This window comes from Arctopsyche grandis, chromosome 10 (assembly GCF_051622035.1).
Source record: "Arctopsyche grandis isolate Sample6627 chromosome 10, ASM5162203v2, whole genome shotgun sequence".
In the NCBI taxonomy this organism is placed as follows: domain Eukaryota; kingdom Metazoa; phylum Arthropoda; class Insecta; order Trichoptera; family Hydropsychidae; genus Arctopsyche; species Arctopsyche grandis.
The window spans coordinates 8,946,144-8,970,562 of record NC_135364.1 but is presented as its reverse complement, the minus strand read 5'-3'; positions in this window follow the sequence as shown (position 1 = coordinate 8,970,562).

Below are 24,419 nucleotides of genomic sequence, written 5' to 3'. Positions count from 1 at the left end.
ATCCGAGAACGTCGAAACACCAAAAAATCAGAATCGAGAAAGTAGGAAAAAATTTAATATATATGTGCACATACATACAGATACAGCGATGTACATGCGCGTGTAGTATACATATATTAAAATATTTCTTTATATACTTCGAAAAATTGTTAATTCGAAAAGTTTGAATATGATTTTTATATGTATGTACATACATTTATAATTTAATATTGAGTGCGCCTTTGATCGAAGAAATTTGCAAGCATATTGCTCTGATTTGAATTCTTCGCATGGCACATAAACACAATTCATGTTTGTGTTGGGTCTTTAAAAATATGTATGCTCACTAATAGAAGCTGGTGTATAATAAAGGCCTGCTCGCTCGTACGGCGAGTTGGTCACTCCAAGAATTTCATATTGCGAATTTTCACCGCCTCGAGCAAACTACGAGTACGCGAGACCAGGAGAAGGAGGCTCGTCTTGACCGGGTTAAATTAAATTTCAAACGACGGCAATCGCTTCTAAAACATTAATTTAATACTAATTTTTATTTCTTTAAGTATATGTATATTGGTAACTATCTTTCCACTTCACTTCTCCAAGTATAATATGTACATCCGCCATATTGATTATAACTAGAGATTGCAAAAATACCGAAATTTCGGATATCGGTATTATCGAAAGAAAAAAAGAAGGATACTTCCGTTTTTCCGGTATTTATTATTTTAAAATTAATTTATTGTTAATAAAAAAAAATCAGTGCTTCCAATATCCCGAGCAACGCTTGTACGCTTTAACATGTTTATTGAACGAGTGAAGTATAAATATTGTATATGAGAGATAATGAGAGCCTATAATGCTAATTTTATTTTCAACTAGCTGAACCCAGCGTGCGTTGCAATTCCACAATAATGCATGCAATTCCCGTTCCCGTTTTTCCCGTTCCCGAGTTTAAGTCCTGGTAATCTGACTTATATAGCGTTTATAAGTGGAAAAATGCAGGCAGCAAACATATTTGAAATTATTCAATTGTTTGTTTATTTTACTCTAACAACGCAGGTCGCGACGCGAAAACATTTGAAATTATTGCGTTGGAATTTCACTCATTCCCGTTTTTCCCATTTCCGTTCCCGTTTTTAGGCGTTTTATTTTCACAGTAAACTTCCCGAACATGTATACAACAGATCCTGAAAGTTCCATCGAGACAGACAGACAAACAGATATTCATTTTTACTAATTATATATAAAGAATAGATAGTGTTAATAAGATAAAGTTATAGGCGTTTAAACAATTAAAATCTGACAAAGCGAGAGGGTGGCAGAAGGGCAGATAAAGGCAGATAATTAATATAAATATGCAAGGTGGTCAAAATTGTAGCATTTTTTAAACTTGTCCATTAAGATTATATTTTACCATCGTACTGGCGGTTTTGATTTGAATATATGTATATTGTTGACCAAACCGCGCAAAATAGCAAAGTTTCAAAACGGTTGGAAGAATGTAAAATATCAAATCCAAATGTTGTCGGACGAACAAGCAAAGGCAAACATAGGCTTGTAAACGTACGCTAAATCCAAACATTCAAATACAGGATATTCGGGTACAAAACTGGGAAGTAGGTACGTCCCAGGTATACACGATTATAATGTTTCGTAGAAATTAGTGGTTTTTTTTGTGTGATTATTGGTTTTTTTTTCTTGTAATGCCACAATGGTCCAAACTTAAACTTTAAATAAAATGAATAAATTAAAAATACCATAATGATTATAAATCTTATGAAATATGTAAAAAATGTTATTGATACGTTAATATGACAACCCTTCAATTTTGTCGAAGTTTAAATTTTCCAACCTTTTGTTGCTAGAACTTCTGCTTTTGGTAACTCGTCTCTTATAAAGTCTGTCAGGTCCCTTAATGTGATAGATGAGCATTTGATTGTCATATCGATGAACTGGTCAGTTTCATGAGATTCAACACGAGTCTATTTGATTGTTACTGTTCTTGTTTTTTGTAAGACACATTGCGACAAAATTTGTAATTGTTATTATTATTCTTCATTCATTGTTTATGTATCATATATGTATATAATATCGTTATTCCATCTGTGTTTCTGTCTGTCTGAGATAAGGCTTGTCATGGGCGTTATAATATTATAATAGGCGTTTCGATTCGACATACATACATATGTACGTCACAGCTAAACCACTGCCAAAACGTATAAACGAATACAATAATGAAAGAAAAATACTTATATCTAGTATACTGATCGCTACTAATGTTTCCGCTTGGCAGAGAAATTACCGCCATATTGAAAATTTATTTAATTAATTAATTTTTCTATCAGTGTTTTATGTTGTTTATATGTATGTAGGTAGGTAGGAAGTATTTACCATTTTAAACAATTAAATATAAATATTAAATTAAATATATTTAAAAGGTATTTGAAAAAAATTCGACCGACGACACATTTCTTTTAATTTTTTTTATTTAATAACTTTATATGCCAAACACCCATGCGATGATATGACATCGGGAACAACACTAGTTTATTATAATAACTAGTGGTTTTACCCGGCTTCGCTCGGTATTTATAATATAAACCGCTTAAACCTGATTAATCTGATAGTAAACATTTTATTAAATTTATTTGAATAGTTTTATTTTATATAGATTTATTTGAATAATCATTTGTTTTTTTTATTAAATTGACTGTCACGAACAAACAAACATATATATTGTTTCTTTCGAAATTATATGTATACCAGAATCCGGTGGCCCCCGGGGCGAAGGCACCTTCGCCCTCGTCGTGAAGGCACCTTCGCCCCCTGGACCCTCGCACCCGGGGCCTTCACCCTCGGGGACTTTGCCCCCTAGGCCTTCGCCCCCGGGGACTTCACCTCCACCCGGGCCTTCGAATCCTTTGAATTGAAAAAAAAATCGAATCGCCGCCTATGAATCGAAAAAAAATAAATCAAATGTGTTGTTTCCAACCAACCAACCAATATTACATATATGCATACATATAAACAAAGTCTCTTTCGAAATTATATACATATTAGATAAAATAAAAATAAGAAGACGAGTAAACTAGCTTTGAATTTTATAATTGGATTCTTTAGTATTTGAGATAACGCATCGAATATAATAAAATTGTTTTCAAATCACTTCAGGACAGGTTGATTAAGGTGCTTGAGCAATCTGCCGAACCTTAAACCTAAGAAAAGTCTTCAAAGTGAAAGATAAAAGTTTAATAAAGCAAAACGTTCCTAGAATGTAAGAATCTTCTCATGTGTCTCAGACCCGCCTAGCAATTGAAAACTTTATACTATGTAGTTTCGTTTCAATCCACATAACAAATCACAGACAAACAAATTTGTACGAATGCGACAAAAGCAAACGCGACTGATTATTAAATATGTAAAGTTTGGAAAGGCTCAAGAGGCGACGAAGGCCCGCGTCGAGTTTCCAGCGAGTAATATATACGAGCGAGCAGATGATCTCGAGACAAAACAATTCCTGAAATTGTCTTCATTAAAGTGATATTTGTAAGTGAAAATTTCTACTATTAAGTGTATTAAATGTGGGAAGATAATCAAAGAAAGTTACACCCCATCCGCTGCCCCTCCCCCCTCCTCCTCCCCTCACCTCATCCTGTCGCTATTCTTTCGGGGCTTTTTCCTTATCTCCGCAAGCTTTCAACAGGAATGCAATGGAAAGTTTTCATCGGCGCCATTGTTTTGAGCGGCCCCCGTGAAAAGCTCTGATAAAGACATGAACTTTTCTCATTAAAATGTTTATCTGGCACCGAGGAGATTTGCGTTTCCGAGCCGCCGACGGTAACGGAAAACAATGGAACTTTCGTGTAATCATTTTAATATGAAAACGATAAGAATTATTACATATCAAACACGCTCACTCATACAAGCCCTACTACCTACATACATACACACTATCTTCATCGACTATGCTCTATCATAATGCATGAACTTTTCAACATTAAATCATAGCCAGCAGTTTGGCTTAGTGGTAGCGTATATATTTAGCACCACTGAGGTCAAAGGTTCGAGTCCTCGCCATCTGCTGGTTAGATTTGGGGGTTTTGTAACTCCAAATCAATCGTTTCTCTATCAGAGTTTGCCAATTTTATCTGATCATTGCTGAAACGGTTCCTGAAAATTAGTATTAGATCTATTCCTGTTGTCACAAAAATCTGCCTGTGTATAATTTGTAATAATTATGCACAGTAATCTGAAATCTATAGATATATCTATAGACATCTCTATAATTTCGTATTTATTATATGTATAAAAATTGTACACAAAAAAAAATCTAAAAATAATCCATAGATGTCTCTATGATTATTATTTCTGATTAATTGTTATATGCAATATATTCTGATTGTATATGTATTACTGTATTTCTGATTTCTGATTGTTTATGTATTCTGTATTTTGTTAAAGTACACCCGTCGCATTGAAGCAAATCTGTAATGACGAGTGTATATTGATTTGTAACAATAAAAATAAATAAAATAAATAAATATCGTTTCGTACGAATTGTATCACTGGCGATATGTGCATGATTACACTTCATATGTTTTTGGCAATAAAATTTAAGAAGCTAAGAGAATCTCCCTCCAGAACTGTTTCCGCCAATTCGGGCCAGAACAAATATGCTTGTTGACTCACCCTTTTCAAGGCCATCCGACTGTTAAACGTGGTGTTTCAGCATCTTAATATTTTCATAGTATCATACAATTCAGTTAGGCCACGTCTTTTGAATAATATCCTTTTTTACATATATATAAAAATATACCAAGAAGGCCTTTCAACAATTAAATCAGATAAACTAGCAGACTTTGGTAGGAAACGATTGACTTGTAGTCACAAGTAACCAAGTCTGACCAGCGGCACTAAAGATTATACTCGGAATAAATTCTTTTCAATCGAGGTCAGCTAACGCAATCGAACCCGGTGGCCTCTCGGTGCTTAGCAATAACGCAACCACCGAGCCATGCTGCTGGCTATATATGTAAATTCATATATACCAGGAAGACCTAATCCGTAAACCCCAATGCGGCTTCCTGGCCAATTATAAGCATCGATAAACAATTTATAGAATAATTTTAACAGACCATCATAGAAACATCTATGGATAAATTTGCATTTTTACAAATCAACGAATTCAAGATGATGAAAAACTCGAAGTCAAGGTTGCCAATTTTTTGGATCCGTTTCAATGAAAATGAGATAAATTGGCAAACCTTAATACGAAACGATGTACCACGTATCTAAGATCTGGCAAGCAGTACTGGGCAGGGATTGAACCTGTGACCACTTAGTTTGAAATAAAACATGCTAACCACTAATCTATGCTGCTGGTTATTAGTTAGCTCTTAGTTGCATGTATACATTAAATATTGTAAATGTACATATTTTTAATATGGGATCTGGATGTCAGGACACATAGGCTGTAGAGTAAAATGAGACTCGTTAAGCGGTTTAAAACATTGTTTATTAATCGTCTAGAAAACTTAATACATATACATATGTATGTATGTATATATTGTTGAAATCAAAATAACTAAACAAGCTAACTTTATCCAGCCGGGTAGATTCCTTTTTGGTAACGTGCGAATAAATCTGAGAGGAAATGTGTCAAATTCGACTGTCCTTGCTGGCGTTCACTAGGAGAGTATTAAGCTCGCTTTAAAAGGTAATAAAGTGCACAACATGAGGCCACCCCCCCCCGCCCCCCCAACGAATACAGCCTGAAAGACCCTAAAAAGTATGATATTTGTACAAAACTGCATCACCCAGAGGAATGTAATAATAGTAGAAGTGGATTTAGGCGTCATAGTGTTGTAAGCTTGCGGTATGGCTAGCGACATACTTAATTTATTTCCAGAACAGTCGTGTTTTGTTGCATTGTGCAACTTGTACTGATGCACTTACCTATCTTGCAGTAATATGAACAAATGTTTATCAGACATATGTTTGTATGTATGTATGTACATCACCAATGTATGTATGTATGTAAGATCAAACACCAAGCACGACTTTGGTGGAAACTAATTAAGTATGGCGATAGCCATACTGCAATCTTAGAACATGATGACGCCTATTCTATCATTATCACTAAAAGGTGGCGTTTGGATGATGCTTTGTGCACGAAAAATGGTCCAATTACTATTGTAAACCATTTTTTTTACTCTCTTGATTTGTACAGTAATGGAGAGGTCTATTGTTATTTGGCGATCACCAAGCCAACGCCGATGTCTGATTATTACATATATCTAGCGTCACATGTCTCTGAATTGCACTGCATTTAATGCATTGACATTTTACCCATTTTTTTCAAACTGGGATTCAAAATATGTCGATATATTTGAAAGTGTTGAAAGTCCAATTTTAATTCCCAAAAACACTGTTTTTATTTAACTTAATTCACAAATTGTGCAGAATCAGGGAAAAGCAGAATAAACGTATTACAGGCCACCATTTTTAAATGTTCTTAAACGCAAAACATTATATTTAATGTTTTGCGAGATATTTCTCGAAATGAATAAAAGTGGACTGATGCCACTTTCCATTATAACAGCTCATATATTGTGAAAAGCAGATTGAATTAGCCTGTTGAGTGTTTCTGGTATGATTTTGAAATAAAATAAAATAAAATTAGTAAGTTTTAAACCACTCAACTACTTTCCTAACCACTCAAGTGAAATGTCAACGGCCAGTAAACAAGTAGAAAATAAAATTCAAAGATCGTGAATTGAACAGAAATGTAATTATGAATAATTTTAATTTTAATAACCACCCCCCCCCCCTCCCTAATATTTGAAACATTTCCCTGATTAATGGAATATTATGGAAATGTGACTATTATACTTAATGAATGCAATATCTTCTTGTATTATATTTAAAGTTTCCAACAACGAGTTTTATCGTGATAAAGTAATTGAAAAGTGCATTCACAAAGTGAGGAAACGGAGACCGCTAGATTCAGTGGCGGAAAACTGAAAAACTTGTCGAGACTTAAATTAGGTCGTTCCTTTGCTATATGTAGTTGTCTACCATTGCGTGCTAGTGCAGAAATTGTCCGGGTTTTTTTTTATTTTTTTCATTAAAATTTATTAAAACTTTTGTCACAATTAAAGATTCGTTTGTGTATAGCACTCTTATATTTACATATACATATGTAGCGATTTAAAAAATGTAAATTCATTTCGACTCTGTAAGTTTTCACTTAGACGCGTATACATATATAGGATGATATATAGTACTTTCACAACTATTTCCGCCTCTGCGGAGCTCCAGCTAGTGTGGACGAAAAGCCGCTTTTTCAATTAAGACGTCATAACTCATAATTTACGACGAAAAAAGACTTTATGCAAGAAAAACTCTGGAAAAAGCATAATTGAAAATTATGAAGCTATTCCGGGATTTCCTCTTGTCAGTATTCTTTTATTTTTTATATCTATATACATATATTTTTGCACCATATTCGCTTCCGCAATTAAGTGTTTCTCGTTTTTAGTTTCTTTATAGTCTACTATTCTATGTATGTAGTATGCAAATTCGATCGAATATGAAACTTTGATACGATTTCGAAATATTAAAAAGCCCATTTTTCAATTTAGCGCCTGAACAACCGTCAACTTTTACTCGATCGTCAACTTTTACTCGATGGTGTATTTTAAATACTTTCATGAATCAATGTAAACATTGAATAGCAATTTGCCAGCATCTAAAAAAATAAAAACATTTAAAATATATTAATTATTTAAATTTTATATATGTATGTATCTACAAATATTGTCCAATGCACTCAAATTATTATGGAATGCTGTATGCTCGGCATAACTGGTATAAATTAAATAAAAATAAAAAAAATAAATAACGAGGAGAGGTAGGAAACAGAAAACGTGGATGAAAAATATGATAAGGATAATGGATAAAGTGGAGATATTGAAGAGATTGAAATAGCTATGAGTGGGTTTCATAGATAGAAGAATGGACGATAGATGGACGAAATAAGTGCTCGAATGGTACCTTATACAATTTAAAAGGGTGCAAGAAAGTCACTAGGGAGATGGGTGAATAACATTAGAAAAATGTGTGGGTTAATGGATAAGAGTTGTCCAAATCAGAAACGAATGGTAGCGTATTGTAGAGGCTTTAATTCAGCTGTGGATGGCAAATTTCTGTAAATGATGATGATGAATTGACTTTGAATAAATTTTGAAAAAAAATTACATATATTTTAAACCGGGTTGACATGATTCAAGTAGCGTGGACCAAATTACTTGCACGTGGCAACAGGTGATCCAACCGTTTTTGGACGTCCAAGTTACTCGTACAAGCTATTTTGTCAAAGTTGCTCGCATCGTGTGAACCCAGTATTAGGGAGATCTATTGAAAAGTGGGCAAAATAAGTGCTAGAATGGTACCCGAGGGAATGTAAACGGGTGAAAAGAAGATGGGTAGACGAAATTAGAAAAATGTGTGGGGTGAGATGAATGAGAGTTGCACATAGCAGAGAATGGAAGCGTGTTGGAGTGAGATGGATGAGAGTTGCACATAACAGAGAATGGAAGCGTGTTGGAGAGGTCTTCATCCAGCAGTGAATGATAATGATGATATACATATGTATGTTCAATTTTACATTCAAATAGGTCTTCAAAGACAACTCTATAAATCCTCCTATTAAAAATGTGATTGGCTTTTGGCTTCTAGCTATCATCAGAAGGTGCATTGTTTTTATATAATTTGGCCAATTGTACCAGTTGGTTTTGTAAATATCTACAGATATGTCAGTGCTCTAAAAAAAGTGATACATATTAACATAACAGGTACATATGAAGAACTTTTCAGGAGCCAAGTCTTATATTTAAGTATACAATTAAATTTTTTTGAAATATGTAAAAGTAAGCACATAATATGATTCAAACATATTGTACGTATATAATTCACAGTTTAAATTTGAATTAAATTAATCATCCAATTACGCTGTTGCTGCTTATTTTATCAATAGTTTGTTGTGATATAGATATGGATGTGGATATTTCAGTTTTATTCGTATTTAAAAATTAAAAAAATGAGCTTTTATATTATACTTGGGTTCTGAAATGTTATATACATACATATATAATATATTGGTATATAATAAAATGAAAAAAAAAACAAACCAAATCAATAATGCGACTCGATATATAAAATGAAACGGATCCCAAGAACAAAACTGTCGCGATATAAACTGCGTACTTAAAAACACCACTATATTCACCCTTATTTAAATCCTGCAAAAAAAATCCAATTAATTAATTATTTTATTTTATTTCATAAAAAATGAGCACTCGCATTTACAGATCGTTCCAAAGCGACGAGTGCCCTTACACAGATACAATACAAATAAAATATATATTATACATAATCATTTTATACAATGCGAATTCATACAAACATCCACAGTGACATCTATGGAGAAATTAATTGTGTTCGTTGTCGCGTTCGGTCGTGTCGCCAAAGTGTGTTTTTGCTACTTCTTCATTGTTACTAAATAAAATATAAAATGGCCAAGTACGTGCAAAGCGTCTCCAAAATATTAGAGAGTATGGTCCAAGTCCTCATGGACCCTGTCAATAGATTTAGCAAGGACCAAATGGCCAAATTGATGCCTTTCACCTCTGATATCTCGCAAACTGTAGGCGAAATGTCCTGTAATATTGCAATGCTGGAAGGAGAGCTGTCAGCTACCAAAATTTATATGTCTAAAGATACACCCACCACGATTGAATCGACATTGGAACTTGTTAGTGAAATGGAAGAAAGAAAAAATAGAAAAAACAATGTTATCATATTTGACATTACTGAAACAGGTAATAATGACGACAATAATGTAATCGCAAATTTATTGTCAAAAGCCGAGCTACCTAACCACAAATTTACCGCTCATAGAATCGGATTAAAACAAGGTACGAAGCCAAGGCCCCTAAAAGTCAAACTCGATGTACAGCAAACAGCAATATCTTTACTTAGAAAAGGACCCAAACTAGGATTTAAAATAAAAAATGACCTAACGTACATGCAAAGACTATATATAAACAATTTGTGGAACGAAATGAACACCAGAAAAGACAAAGGTGAAAGTGACTTAATAATAAAATATTTTAATGGAGTGCCTAAAATAATAAATAAAAATAGTACAAAAAACTAACAATATATTACCAAAATGTCAGAAGCATTATATCTAAAATACAATTCCTTAAAAATGCTATAGCTGCTTCCGCATATGACATAATATTATTAACAGAAACGTGGCTAAACAACCTTATAAATGACTCCGAACTAAATTTTCATACATACAATATGTATAGATATGATAGAAACATAAACACCAGTACGAAGACTCGAGGCGGTGGCGTGGCAATTCTTATTAAAAAAGTTCATTCATCATCTGTCATCATCAACACAAACAATTCCATCGAACAAATATTTATATCAACCAAAATTTTCAATGTAAAGTGCATATTCGGTTGTGTTTACATCCCTCCATCCTCTGACATTAGTGTATATAATAATTTTATAAATAATATTGAAACAATCAGATTAAAATATCCTGATTCAAAATTCTTAATAACTGGTGATTTTAATCTACCAAATTTGGACTGGCAAAACCTTGAAATGAATGAAAATTCTCCAATTCATCAAGAAATTATAAATTTATCTTTAAATTTAGGTCTTAAACAATTTAATACTATTTCCAACTTGAATGATCGTGTCTTAGATTTAGTTTTTTCCAATTTCAAAAACACTAACGTTATGAAATCTCATGATGTTCTATCTCCAGTGGATGGCCATCATCCACCCCTAGATATTATTATTACTTTAAATAAATCTACTAATCTACCTTTAATTCAGCAAAATATTTTTGATTTTCACAGAGCCGATTATAACGAAATCATGAACCAATTAAATGTCACTAATTGGTCGTTCTTAAACGATAACATTAACTTTGAATCAAAAGTCATTATGCTGAATGAATTATTAATCTCTTGTATATACAACCATGTTCCTCAATATAAAAATAAGTTGCATTTTTTTCCAAAATGGTTTAGTCCCGAATTAAAAAACCTAATACATAAAAAAAAAAGTGTGCACAAATTATTCAAAATTTATAACTCTACACACATATATATTGAATTCAAAAAACTAAGAGCTTTGTGTAAACTACATATATCCAAATGTTTTAAACTTTATATTAAAAAAACAGAATCATTCATTGATTCAAATTCCAAATATTTTTGGTCATTTACTAAAGAATTAAACAACAATAAAACATATATACCAGAAAACATTCAACTTAACGGTAAATTTGTTGACAATACTAATGATTCAGTCAATCTTTTTGCTGATTTTTTCAAATCGATCTATGTCAAAAACAACAACAATAATTCTAATTATAGCATTGTAAATAATAATGTCCTGATTTCACCTTTACATTCTATAAATATATCTATTCAAAAATTGATTAACAAAATAAATGCCTTAGATATATCTAAATCTGCGGGTCCTGACAACATACCCCCAATTTTTATCAAGAATTGTGCCAATGTATTAACTTATCCTCTTTTTAATCTCTTTAATCAATCTATTTCCACTGGTATATTTCCCAATTCTTGGAAGTCTGGCTATTTAATACCTCTCCATAAAAATGGGGATAAACATAATGTAATGAACTATAGAGCCATCTGTCAACTATCAACTATTCCAAAACTTTTTGAAAGTTTAGTATTAGACGAATTTATTCCTTTCATTAATAACATTATTATTCCACAACAACATGGTTTTACCTCTGGTAGATCTACCTTATCCAATTTATTATTATATGAAAATTTTATTTCTAGTGCCTTATCTGTTAAATTGCAAGTTGACTCAATTTACACTGATTTCAGTAAAGCATTTGACAAAGTTGATATTGAGATTTTATTATATAAACTAAACAGTATCGGAATCAGCGGTGTATTACTAAACTGGTTTCGGAGCTATTTGTCCAATAGATCATTATTAGTTAAAATCGGCCATTCTAAATCTTACTCCTTTAATCCAACTAGTGGCGTTCCCCAAGGATCTCACATGGGACCAGTCCTATTCAATATTTTTATAAATGATATTATAAATATATTTAATGATGTTAATGTGCTCTTATTTGCAGACGATTTAAAAATATTTAAATGTATAAAAGACACTAACGATTGTGCTACTTTACAAACTAATTTAAACTCATTAAACGATTGGTGTTCTTTTAATAAATTATATTTAAACATTAAGAAGTGTTCTGTTGTCAGGTTCAGTAGGTCAAATAACAAAATTATTTATAATTATCATATAAATAATGAATCATTACCATCATCATCGCTAATTAAAGATCTAGGAGTTATTTTTGATGACAAATTAACTTTTAATTCTCATATAAATTTTATCACAAAAAATGCCATCAAAACACTTGGTTTCTTAATAAGAAATAGTACTCACTTCAAAAATGTAAATACGATTAAAATTTTATACACCACTCTGGTTAGAAACCAATTAGAGTACAATTCTACCATTTGGTCTCCTTATTTAATGAAACAAATTAACATAATAGAGTCAGTGCAAATAAAGTTCATTAGATTCATCAAATTTAAATTTTTTAAAAGTCATAATCACTATGTCAGTAACGTTATTATTTATAGGAAACTTAATTTGCTAAAATTATATGACAGAAGGAAAATTAACGATATTTCAGTTCTGTGTGGTCTTCTTAATGGCACTATTAAATGCTCTGACTTGGTGAGTTTAGTGTGCTTCCATGTGCCGGGTAGATCAATTAGATGTAACCATCTTTTTGATATGCCCAGGTTTACTACTAATTACTCATTGAACTCAGCTATGTTGAGACTGCATAGAGTTGGAAACGAATTGTCCATGGTCGATTTATTCATTGTTAATAAATATAACATGAAATCTATTTTATTTAAATATTTTTTTAATATATTGTAATTTATTTTGTAGTATATGAATGTATGTGTATTTTTCTTTTATATTTCATTTTAATTTTTTTTTTCTTTTTCTTTCTCTATTTCCAACATGTAAAATGGTCAATTTTTTCTTGACCGTAAAATAAAATAAAATAAAAATAAATAAATAAAATTTTTGCAGCATTTCATATTCAAATTGGTAAACCTCAAGATGTTGAATAACTTGAAATTATCAAGAGATACAGGAAGCAAATGTCAATTTTACAGGAACCGCAGATAAATTGGCAAACTCTGATAAGAAACGATTGACCTGGAGTCACAAATCAAGGTCTGGCCAGCAGCGGGACTCTAGTGGGACTCTAACCCGTGACGACTCTGCTCTAAAGCATAATATGTCAACCACTAGTCCACGCCGCTGGTTACTATTGAATAATAAAACACAGACTTTCGATAAACTTACAGTTAAAATTAAAAATGCAGCCAGCGAAACCTCCAACGTTACTCCAATAAATTGAAAAGTTTCAGTAACACCTATAATGCGTTGAACTTTAACGGCCAAACTGAAAACAAAAATTAAAATTCACTTTGCAGACCAGACATAATATGAATCATATTTTATTTAGGTACATACTTATACAACCGTTGTTGGTGAATGACACATTCCTTCAATTGATCTAATAATTTATCATCACTTTCCCCAGATCTCCATTCGATACTGCGAAATTTATTCTGAACTTCGATGGCATGTTCGCATAAAAATATCATGGAGATGGTGATAAGAGACCCAACGATGAACAGAATGACGCTCATCACGACGAAGACAACTACCAAGAAAATCATAGTAATCCAATAGATACCATGGTTGGAGTACATATCGAAAGGCAACCACACCCTGAAAGGTGGTACTCTCCTCACTATCACAGTGTTCCAGAGGATGAAGCACGAGCTGGCTTGGGTCATCGCAATCCTCACGTATATCATCATGTTCAAGAGACTAGTGTGAAATTTATTCAGTTGCATGCCGTCGAACTCTTTCAGAATGCTCTTCATCAGATCGACATTGAGTGTAATATGTATTGCTTTCAGATATACGAGACATCCGGTGATGCTCAAATTGCAGTTTTCAGCCAGCTCGGGCAAAGTACGAACGTTCATCACGAGATCCATTATGCTCAAGAGGGAAAATATTGTGGCACTCGCCAAAGGGATTGCTTGTAAGAATTTGTAAAAATGCTTTTGAAATGTTGTTTCCGGATCGTATGTTACGAGTCCTCCGTAGTGGAATATTATTTTCAATAATTTCAGCATTTTATCTGAAATTTCATGATTAAAGGAACTAATTAGAAATTAAAATAAATGATTAGATTTGTTACCTTAACGCGAAGAAGACATCCAAGTTGAAGATTGGATTTGAATGGAATCGCCTGAAACATCAAAAGATATGTAGGTTTATTTTTCAGTTAGTAATCAAGCTTCGCATTATAAAAATTGTGTATTATTAGATTAATTGCGTTTGAATGCGGTGAGTTTTTATTTGCGAATTTATAAAACTCGAACGTAATTATTCGATAATAACACTATTTAGTTTTAATGGGTCGCCAACTTCAAATACGGTAAGTTTTATTTCATTTTTGCTTAAATTGCAAAATTATTGATCTGGGTGGGAAATAGCGTATATGTTATATAATTTTCTGAGGACTTTAGTTCTACAGTTACTCTATGTATGTACATATGTACATACATACATATATACATTTTTTTACTTTTTTTTTCATACAACATGAACACTTGCCTTTAAAGATCGCTCCAAAGCGACGAGTGCACTTATACAGATATAATACAATCAATTAATACAATCAATATACATAAGTATTTTATATAATGTGATATCTATAGACAAATTTTACAGCATTTTATAATCAGATTGGCGAACCTCAAGATAAGAAACGATTTGGAGCCACAAAGCAAGGTCTGGCCAGCAGCGGTACTCTAGTGGGACTCGAACTCGTGACCATTCTGCTCACTAGTTTATGCCGCTGGATATTATTTGTATGTATGTATATTTATAAAAAAAATTACCATGATGCCATTACGGGTTTTACGCCTGAGCAACATCTATAGTATTAAACTTCATCGAGCGTAACATTACCAATTGCACAAAATATGCTTATTGATAATATTGTATGATAAAAAAGTAATAATTAATATAATAATATATGATAATTATTGTATGATAAAAAAATAAGAACTACTATTTTTGCCAAACCGTATAAACTGTAAAATTGAAGGCGTTGTTAACGAAATTTCCAGCCAATTTAAAATCGCGTTACAATATTGGTAATAAGTAGAGGTAGGATGGTTTGGCCAATTTGATGAGGAAACGTTTCAGATAAATTGGCAAACTCTGATAGGGAACGATCGACTTGGAGTCACAAATATCCAAGTCTGACAAGCAGCACTGCAGAAATACTTCGAATGAACTCTTTTCAATCGAGGTCAACTCAAGGCTAACCCGAGAACCTCTCAGTGGTTAGCATTAACGCTACCACCGAGCTATACTGCTGGCTATATAAGTAGTATATATGAACAACTTGAGAACTTGGGTCTTCTTATTCTCTCATTTAGCCTTTATCTCATCTACATGTGTACTTGGGGTCGCCTCTTGTTATGCAGCATCGCCAGGATATTCTCAGGTTAAATCTGGGTATCTTTTTAGTTTCGACGAAGCCTATCCATGTCAGTTTGAGACTACTACTTCTTCTCGGATATTTACTAGGGACATCTGTAAATATCCTCCACTCTCTCCAGTACATATATCCACTACCGTTGTCATACTTCTCATCCACGTATTCCGTTTCCTATCTCTCTTCCTTATGCCGAGCATACAGCGTCCCATAGCTTGAGTGCATTGGACTTTGTGTTACATCTCGACATTCAGTGTCCAAGTTTCACATCGCAAACACATTGATCGAAGGTCTTTTTTTCTGGCAAAGTGACATTTTTTTATTAAAAAAATAATTTACATATGTATATTTATATAAGTTGGGAACATGAGTCATAGATTTTTTTCAAAATAGGTTTTTAGATGTAAAATATCTGTCATTGATAGTCTACATCAGGATTTCCCAAACTTTTTCTGCAATGGAACACTTCGCAAACTTGGAAATTTTAACGGAACACTTGGCTTATTTTTTAGGCTGGGTAATTCTTACTAGTAAAAATTAAAAGAAAATGTTACGAAAACAAATTATTTATTTAGTAATTATTTTTAAATATATAACTATAATATAATATAAACATAAAAATATGAATAAATAAAGCACAAACTCATTAGACTTTGATGATTTTGAGTCCTTGAATTGCATATCTTTTTGATATTAGGCACAATGTTGGTAAGTTGAATTCTAATATCTGGTGTGGCGTCAAGCCTATTCCTACACTTTGTCTTTGTTGCAGAATTGTATTTTTTTTTTATCAAAAGACGCCATTTTTTTCTCTAGTATTAAAATTAAATTTATTGCACTAGGTAAAACTATTTGCCAGATATGCAAATTTTAGCAACCATGAAGGATTTGTTAAAACTTCTAACCACTAACTTACTTCGAAATAAAGCCTTAATAGTGCTTTTCCTCTGGATAACTATCTCACTTCGGTATGTAATAAAAATGTTTGCCAATGCAAAATACAATGTCAGCCGGTTCGGGAAAAACAATATACCTCATCTCTTTCATGCACATGGTGTGAGAACAGATGGTTCTCTGCCTGTACCTATGGAGATACTTGACGTCATAAACATCAGTTGATGTTGATCATCACTCGCCTTTCAATATGAAGTAGAAGATCTTTAAATGTGTTGTAGTGTATAAAACCTTTCCAAATTGTCGCAGAACACCAATTCATGTTCACCGGAACACTGGTGTTCCGCGGAACATAGTTTGGGAAACCCTGGTCTACGTCAAATACGTCTTTCTGTATTTACATGATATTGTTACGTACGCCGCGGATTGAGCGAATTGCACTTAGACCAACGGATATCTGTTATCGGATTAACTAAATGCAGGCACTTACTTCCAAGGATTATATCTGGACTCTAAGTGCATTTAGGCTAAACAATGACCGTTATTAGTTATTTCTCAGAATCGGTACGGGGAGACCCAATGTCGTGGAAATACATATCCGAATACGTGACTATACAACAGGTAAACAGATTAGGCGTCCTGAGAGATCTACCCTTTATAAGGCGGTACGTAGGCGATATCAGGTCATTCTGGACTGAACGCTGGCAATACGTGTATCTCCTTAATCATCAATAAATGCTGTGAGACGACTGTTGGCCTTTTACTTGGATCCTCCACCCACCCCTACGCAACAATATTTTACGTTGACAGGGAGATAACAGTGATAGATACCGTTGAAACTTTAGTCCCATATTTGCAATCCGACCGACTTGGATGGTGATCCTTTTCTGCAACAATTGGAGGAAAAAAACAACAGATTAAAAACAATCTTAAACAATATGACGGTGTAATTAAAAAAGTACGAGTAGGTATATGACGTTAGCATATGAATGGATCCTCTCCGAAAGGATTTCAACGCGAACTACCGTACGAATATTATAATTTTATTAATTTATATGTGGATTGTACTTGAAAAAAGGAGAAAGTTTCGGGTTAGGCCTCTTTTATTAATTCATAAAAAGGATGCGGCGGCGGGAAAAAGCTTGGGAATATAATAAATGCAAACGATCAACATAGAAGGCAACGAGCGACCTTCCCTCCGCGGAACAAAGGGTAATATAAGGGAAGACAAAAGACCATGTCTCAATTTTATTGTTTAAAATCACCATTTGGCAGAATCCTCGCCCGGTTCGGCAGGACGCTTGTGAGTTGCGTGCGTTACCATGATAACGCCCGGTGATAAAATTACCGAGCTGGGAGAGGGAGATGTTCGAAGAAATGTGGCGATTTTACTGCTGCTCCATTGCATCGGAGTCACTTTTAACCCCTTAACGCTCGGGGCAACCCCCCCATCCCCTGTCGTGACCACCCTGGAGAGCTGGCCTTTGGTGGAGGCAGTCTGCGGTATCTTGAATTATGCATCGATCGACCGAATCAACATAATGCCCCGATGTCGCGTCGATAAATCGTCAATAATTGGCAATTACAGAAGAAAGAGAAAATTTCTATGGGTAAAAGTCGCATATCAAATGCGTATAAGAATGTGTGATTGACGTGAAAGTCCCGAGTCAAATCCTAAGTATTCTCAGATAGGATAATTCGATTTATATATTCCTGGCCAAACGTAGAATGTTGCCTGCCATTTGAATCGGTAGTATTTTATTAATTTTAAAGCCAATCCTACTGTAAGTGCTCTGCAAAGGATGGCATGTTAAAATTTGAATCTAGAGACAATGAAGATCTCTAGATACAGTCCTAGTATACAAACTTCCTTTCTTGGAATAATAATGGTATTGTTGCGTAGGGGTGGGTGGAGGATCCAAGTAAAAGGCCAACAGTCGTTTCACAGCATTTATTGATGATTCAGGAGTTACACGCACTGTCACTGCTCCGTCCAGAATGAATTATATCGCCTACGTACCGCCTTATAAAGGGTAGTTCTCTCAGGACACCTAATCTGTTTACCTGTTGTATAGTCACGTATTCGGATATGTATTTCCAAGCCATTGGGTCTTCCCGTACCGATTCTGAGAAATAACTAATAACGGTCATTGTTTAGCCTAAATGCACTTAGAGTCCAGATATAATCTTTGGAAGTAAGTGCATGCATTTAGTTAATCCGATAACAGATATCCGTTGGTTTAAGTGCAATTCGCTCAATCCACGGCGTACGTAACAGTATTATTTATTTATTTATTTTTTACATTTATACCAGGAAAGCCTTACAGGTAAACCCCAATGCGCCTTTCTGGCCAATTACAAACAATGCAGCATTTATATTACAAGTCTTTGAATTACAAGACACTGAAAACTCGCAAATTAACGAGACATCTATGAATTGTCCATTAGTGTTTTTTTTAGCCAATTTTAATCGGGAACCGTTTCAACAATGAAATCAGAGAAAATTGGCAAACTCTGATAGGAAACGATCGACCGGGAGTCACAAATATCTAGGTCTGACCAGCAGCTCTACAGATATACTTAGAAAAATTCTTTTCAATCGAGGTCAGCTCATGGGATCGAACGACGTCACCTCTTGGTGTAGGCAAAAGCTTAACGACCGAGCTATGCTGCTGGCTACCGAGCTATGCTGCTGGTATTAACGAACTAAGATCGGTGCGTTAAGGAATTCTGATGTAAAGGGCGTCGACCGGGTGTGCAGTTGTTGGAATTACGGTATACATCATTTTTTTATCAGTACGGTTCTAAAATATCACTTGAAGATAAGAAGAAACGCTACAGAATCCATCGAGTATCTAAAAAAAATATATGTACAGCGTCGACTGTTTTGCATTTATGTTTAAACTTCTACAAAGAGCATGCTTTTATTTGGTTAGCGGAAAGTTCTTCTGCTTCTATTGTATAGTCCCGGAATTTGGTTTTACGCATTTAGACTGCATTTTCAGGGTAGATTCTAATTTATACTTAATTCAGTAGGCAACCTGTATATGTATATTCGTTCACAAGGTGATGCGTTTTGTTACTATAGTCGAACCGATCTACCATGAGATTTACGTAAAATTTACATGCTATGGCATTCACCCCCTACTCGAAAAAGGTTTCATCTCTTTTTTAAATACAAAAAAATATCACATTTTTCCTACAGAAGTCATCCGAGAATGCGCCAGGAGGCACGAGTTGAGATTGCACCGTCAGAAAGAAGCTTTGCAGCTACTGGACACAACTCACCAGCAGAGGCGTTTAAAGCAAACAAAGCCTCACAAATTGGTGTTCTGAATGTGAGAGAATCAGAAGCCCAATTCACAATTTTGGGGCCGGAGTGATGATTCCGTAGTGCCCGTACTTGACCTGAAGAACAGCGATATCACTGGTGATGATTTATCGGGAATTGATAAGATGGCACCAAAAAAAAAAATTTTTTTTCCTACTTGACAAATTTTTGAAAACTTATTATGCCTCTTATATTTTTTTCTGTTAATACAGATGGTTATATTTGCTTTTATTTGATTGAATAAACACTAGAAAAACAAAAAATAATAATAATTGACTAATATACCACTTGGGCAGAATTAGCAATAAACTGTGAAATTTTTGTGTTTTTACTAAAAATCTTTTTAGTAAAAACACAAAAACTCTAAAAATAAATTTTAAAAAACCGTAAGACTTTGGACCTATGTAGGTAGTATGTGTTGATCAAAATGGTCTAAATTATATGAGCTATCAAGCCTTTAACGCTTTGCACTTAGCTACCAAAAACCTTGTTTATTATATTAATGGAAATTTATATTTATTAGACGACAAAAGTAATTGTCAACGTCATGTTAGTAAAACTTGCGGTAATATTATTAAAGACCTTGCTTTGAATTATATCGTAACAATATTGTTACGTATACCAAAATAAGAGGTTAGTAAAGAGCCGCCGGTTAAGTGCAATCGGATTAAGCCGAGGCGCATCCCTGACACCGTGCGACCGTTATAATTGGTTTCGAGGATTATCTGCAAACTAAGTGCAAGTAAGCTAAAAAATGGCGTAGTAGCGGCACTCGGTCGTATTCCCGTGGAGTTCTCAGAAGTGACCGATACCTTGGTACCGTGGGACCGAATGTCGTGGGAATTCATATCCGAATACGTGACCATAACAATAGGTAAACAAATTAGACGTCGAAGATGTCCTGAAAGATCTACCCCTTATAAGGCGGTACTTAGGCGATATCAATACATTCTGCCAGTGTACCAATAAATGCTGTGACACGACTTTGGCCTTTTACTTGGATCCTCCACCCACTCCTACGCAATAATATTATATAGCTTAATAAGAGGTAATTTAATAAAAATAAAGAAATTATTTTACGTCCTTACAATGTAAAAATACAGTGCACGAACGTGAAAGCATGCTTGGTTCTCGTCACGCTACATCGAATCGAATGTGAGAGCATACTTTAACTTAGAAATAGGTATCGAATGGTGATTAGAGCAATGGCAATTCACAACATACGTTCCATCAGAATGCAATAGAGCAAAAAAAAGTTTCCTGTGAAATCAACATTAGCTATGGGGGCGAAAGGAGTGGAATGACGGTGTGGATTAACACACGCTGTTTAATATGACAGCCGGGAAGGAAGTAAATTGGGATGCATCTTCATGATCAAACCGAGATCGACGATCTAATATAGAGTTTCCCAAACTTTTTATGCAATGGTGTTCCATTGCATAAAATTAACAAACCCGGAAATTTTAACGGAACACTTAGCTTATTTTAACAGTCGGGGTACCTGTTATTTCAGAGTTCGGATTTTTTTACGGATTTAATCAAAATATAAATGTATGTTAAGAATATACATAAATGTACTAAAGTCGCTTCTCCTAACCCACATAGATTAAACTTCAAGTTGAGGTTACAATTTTACTTGCATTTCCAGTGTTGATATTGGTTTACTTGGTGAGGATTTGAATAGAAGAAATAGTACTTTCAATACTGAGCGAAGTAATATATAAAATGTATGAGATTTCCCTCCAAGTACATACATACTATGCAAATACGTATACGTTCTCATGGTTGTATCACAAGTTTGCGTTATTCTACATATTTCAAATCTTCGTATGAGAGTACTAACATATTTTCATGCTGGACCATATTTCAGGATAATGACGTTCAATGTCGTTTCGCATAATAAAAACATTACCATGGTTGAATTGAAATACTTTTCCAATGTGAATTATTAGTACAATGTGTTACTTGTTATGGCGTGGAGGATACGGGAGAGTAGTAAGTTGTTGCGTTTATTTATGAAAGCGTTCAGAATTAGGATTGTTTTTTCTCGAATGGTTGACATCTGTCATCACAATATCGACAGGAAATGTGCAGGTGGGAGACGAAGGTGGAAATATCAGGATAATCTTCAGCCTCGCGTGAAATGAATCCATGTGAAAATGTCGCTCTGTCCAGTTTCCCATTAAATTCCTGTCGGCGATGTTATTTCAGGTCGGTAAACCGAATTCATAAAACATAAGGTGTACATTTGAAGTAGATGTAATTAAGGCAGTAGAATACATATATACTATTTAATTTAATTGAAATATTTATTTCAGTTCCAAAATTCAATTCTATAATGTACATATAAAATAAAAGAATTTAAAAACAATTTACGGATTTTTGATGTGTTTGAAAAATTAAATATACTCAAACTTAATAAAATAAATGTATGTATGTAATACTAAATTTATGTCTTCTTTATTGTTAGTATTAAATTTTACTTTATGTAATAAGTGTATCGTTTCGTAGACATCTATGAAAATTTTCCACAACTATGCAAATATTTTCGAGTTGCTCTATGCTGAAATATGGTAAAGCATTTTATTTTCTTGAAGATATGACAGATGTAGTATTGTATGGTCTTAAATATTAAATTACATATTACAATGTAAATACATCTGCATAAAATTTATTTCCTTCAATGATATATGTATGTACATATTTGGGGGTATTTGTGACTCATTGTTGAAATGGTTCCTCAAAATTGGCAAAAAATCATCGTTCCTGTTGTCACAAATCTTCTGTATTTATTGTGTGTATAATTTGTAAAAATTATGTACAAAATCTAAATCCATAGATGTCTCTGTGGCGGCTATACGACATGGTCGAGTTTCGGTCGCCATCCTGCGAGTTGGCACCAACTCGGCCATGTTAGTCTGTTGCTACTTTACTTTCTTCCCGCCCATCAAATTAAACAGTCGTGCTTCAATAACTCTGTCGTTTCACTCCATACGCCCCATATCTCAATGGATTACTTCTGTAATTAATTAATTAATTAATTGTTATTTCGTGTTCTTCAGCTTCTGGAAATACAGTGATTTATGTAATGATAAAATTGCATTGTTTGTAATTAATTGTCCAGGAAGGCGCATTGGGGTCTTCCTGTCAAGCCTTCCTGGTATATATCTATGTAAAAAAATAAAAATAAAATAAAATATTGAGGTAAGTAATAAACAATAACACAAATGAGAGATCAAATGGTGTATCACATGCTGTATAAGGTCTAGTGCACTGAAAGAAGTATGGAACGCTGAATGCTTGGCAAAAATACATTTGTACATTGTGAAGTGTTTAAAATTCGGTTAATTAAAATAAATTAATTTAAAAATACACTGAAGTGATAAACAGCAGCATGGACTTGTGAAGCATATAATGCTTCGAGCGGACTGGTCACGGTTCGATTTCCACCGGTAGCTATTGGCCAGAACTTGATTTGTGACTCCAGGCCGATCGTTTCCTAACAGGGTTTGCCAATTGTCTGATTTCCATTGAAAGGGTTCCTGTAAAATCTTTTTTCCAATCTCTCTTGAAAATCTCAAGTTATTCAGCGTCTTGAGGTTCGTCAATTTTTATAATAAAATGCTGGAAAAATTTCTCCATAGATGTCACTGTGGATGATGTTTGTAAGAATTCGAATTGCATAATTGCTTGTATTGATCGCATTGTATCTTTATTAGTACACTCGTCGCTTTGGAGCCATCTGTAAAGGCGAGTGTACATGTTCGATTGAAATAAAAATAAAATATTATCAATTCATTAATATACATTGTGTACTCTTGATTATCCGGGTGCAGGTTATTCGTGATTTAAATAAATTCGTTTTTTTACGAGTATACGAGTCTATTGAGATAAATAATATAAATCAAACACAAATAGCAAGTACGTAGATTTGGAGCATTGGTTGTTAAGTTTAATTACTAAGGTAAGTTTTTCCATGAAAAATTGGGAATAGAAGGCAACTTCAACGCCTCATCTGTATGGCTGACTAGATTTAAGCAACGATATGGTATTCGTTAGCTTATAATACAAGAACGTCTCAGTGGTTTTGTTGAAGCCATTGATAAATTCTGCAACGAATTTCAAGAATTTTTTCAATTAGAAATTTTGCAACCCGATCAAATCTATAATACAGATGAGACACGCTTATTTTGAAGTGTTTTCCAATGAAAAGTCCACTCCTGGCCACAAATTATCTAAAGGCGTATTTCAGTCGTGTTGTGGAAATGCATCAGGAACTCATAAAATGAAACTTTTGTTAATTGGAAAACCTAAATCATTTAAGGGGACTGAAATTAAAAACATCTTCCTGTTGATTATAATAACAAAAAAGGAGCATGGATGGTTAGAGATCTCCGAAGATTGGTTCAAGATGAAATGGGTTCCTTAAGTGAGTTTTTTTAAAAAGTAAAAGGTTGCCGCATAAAGTAGTATTCTTTCTTTATTCAGAAAGCAGTATTCTTTATAAGT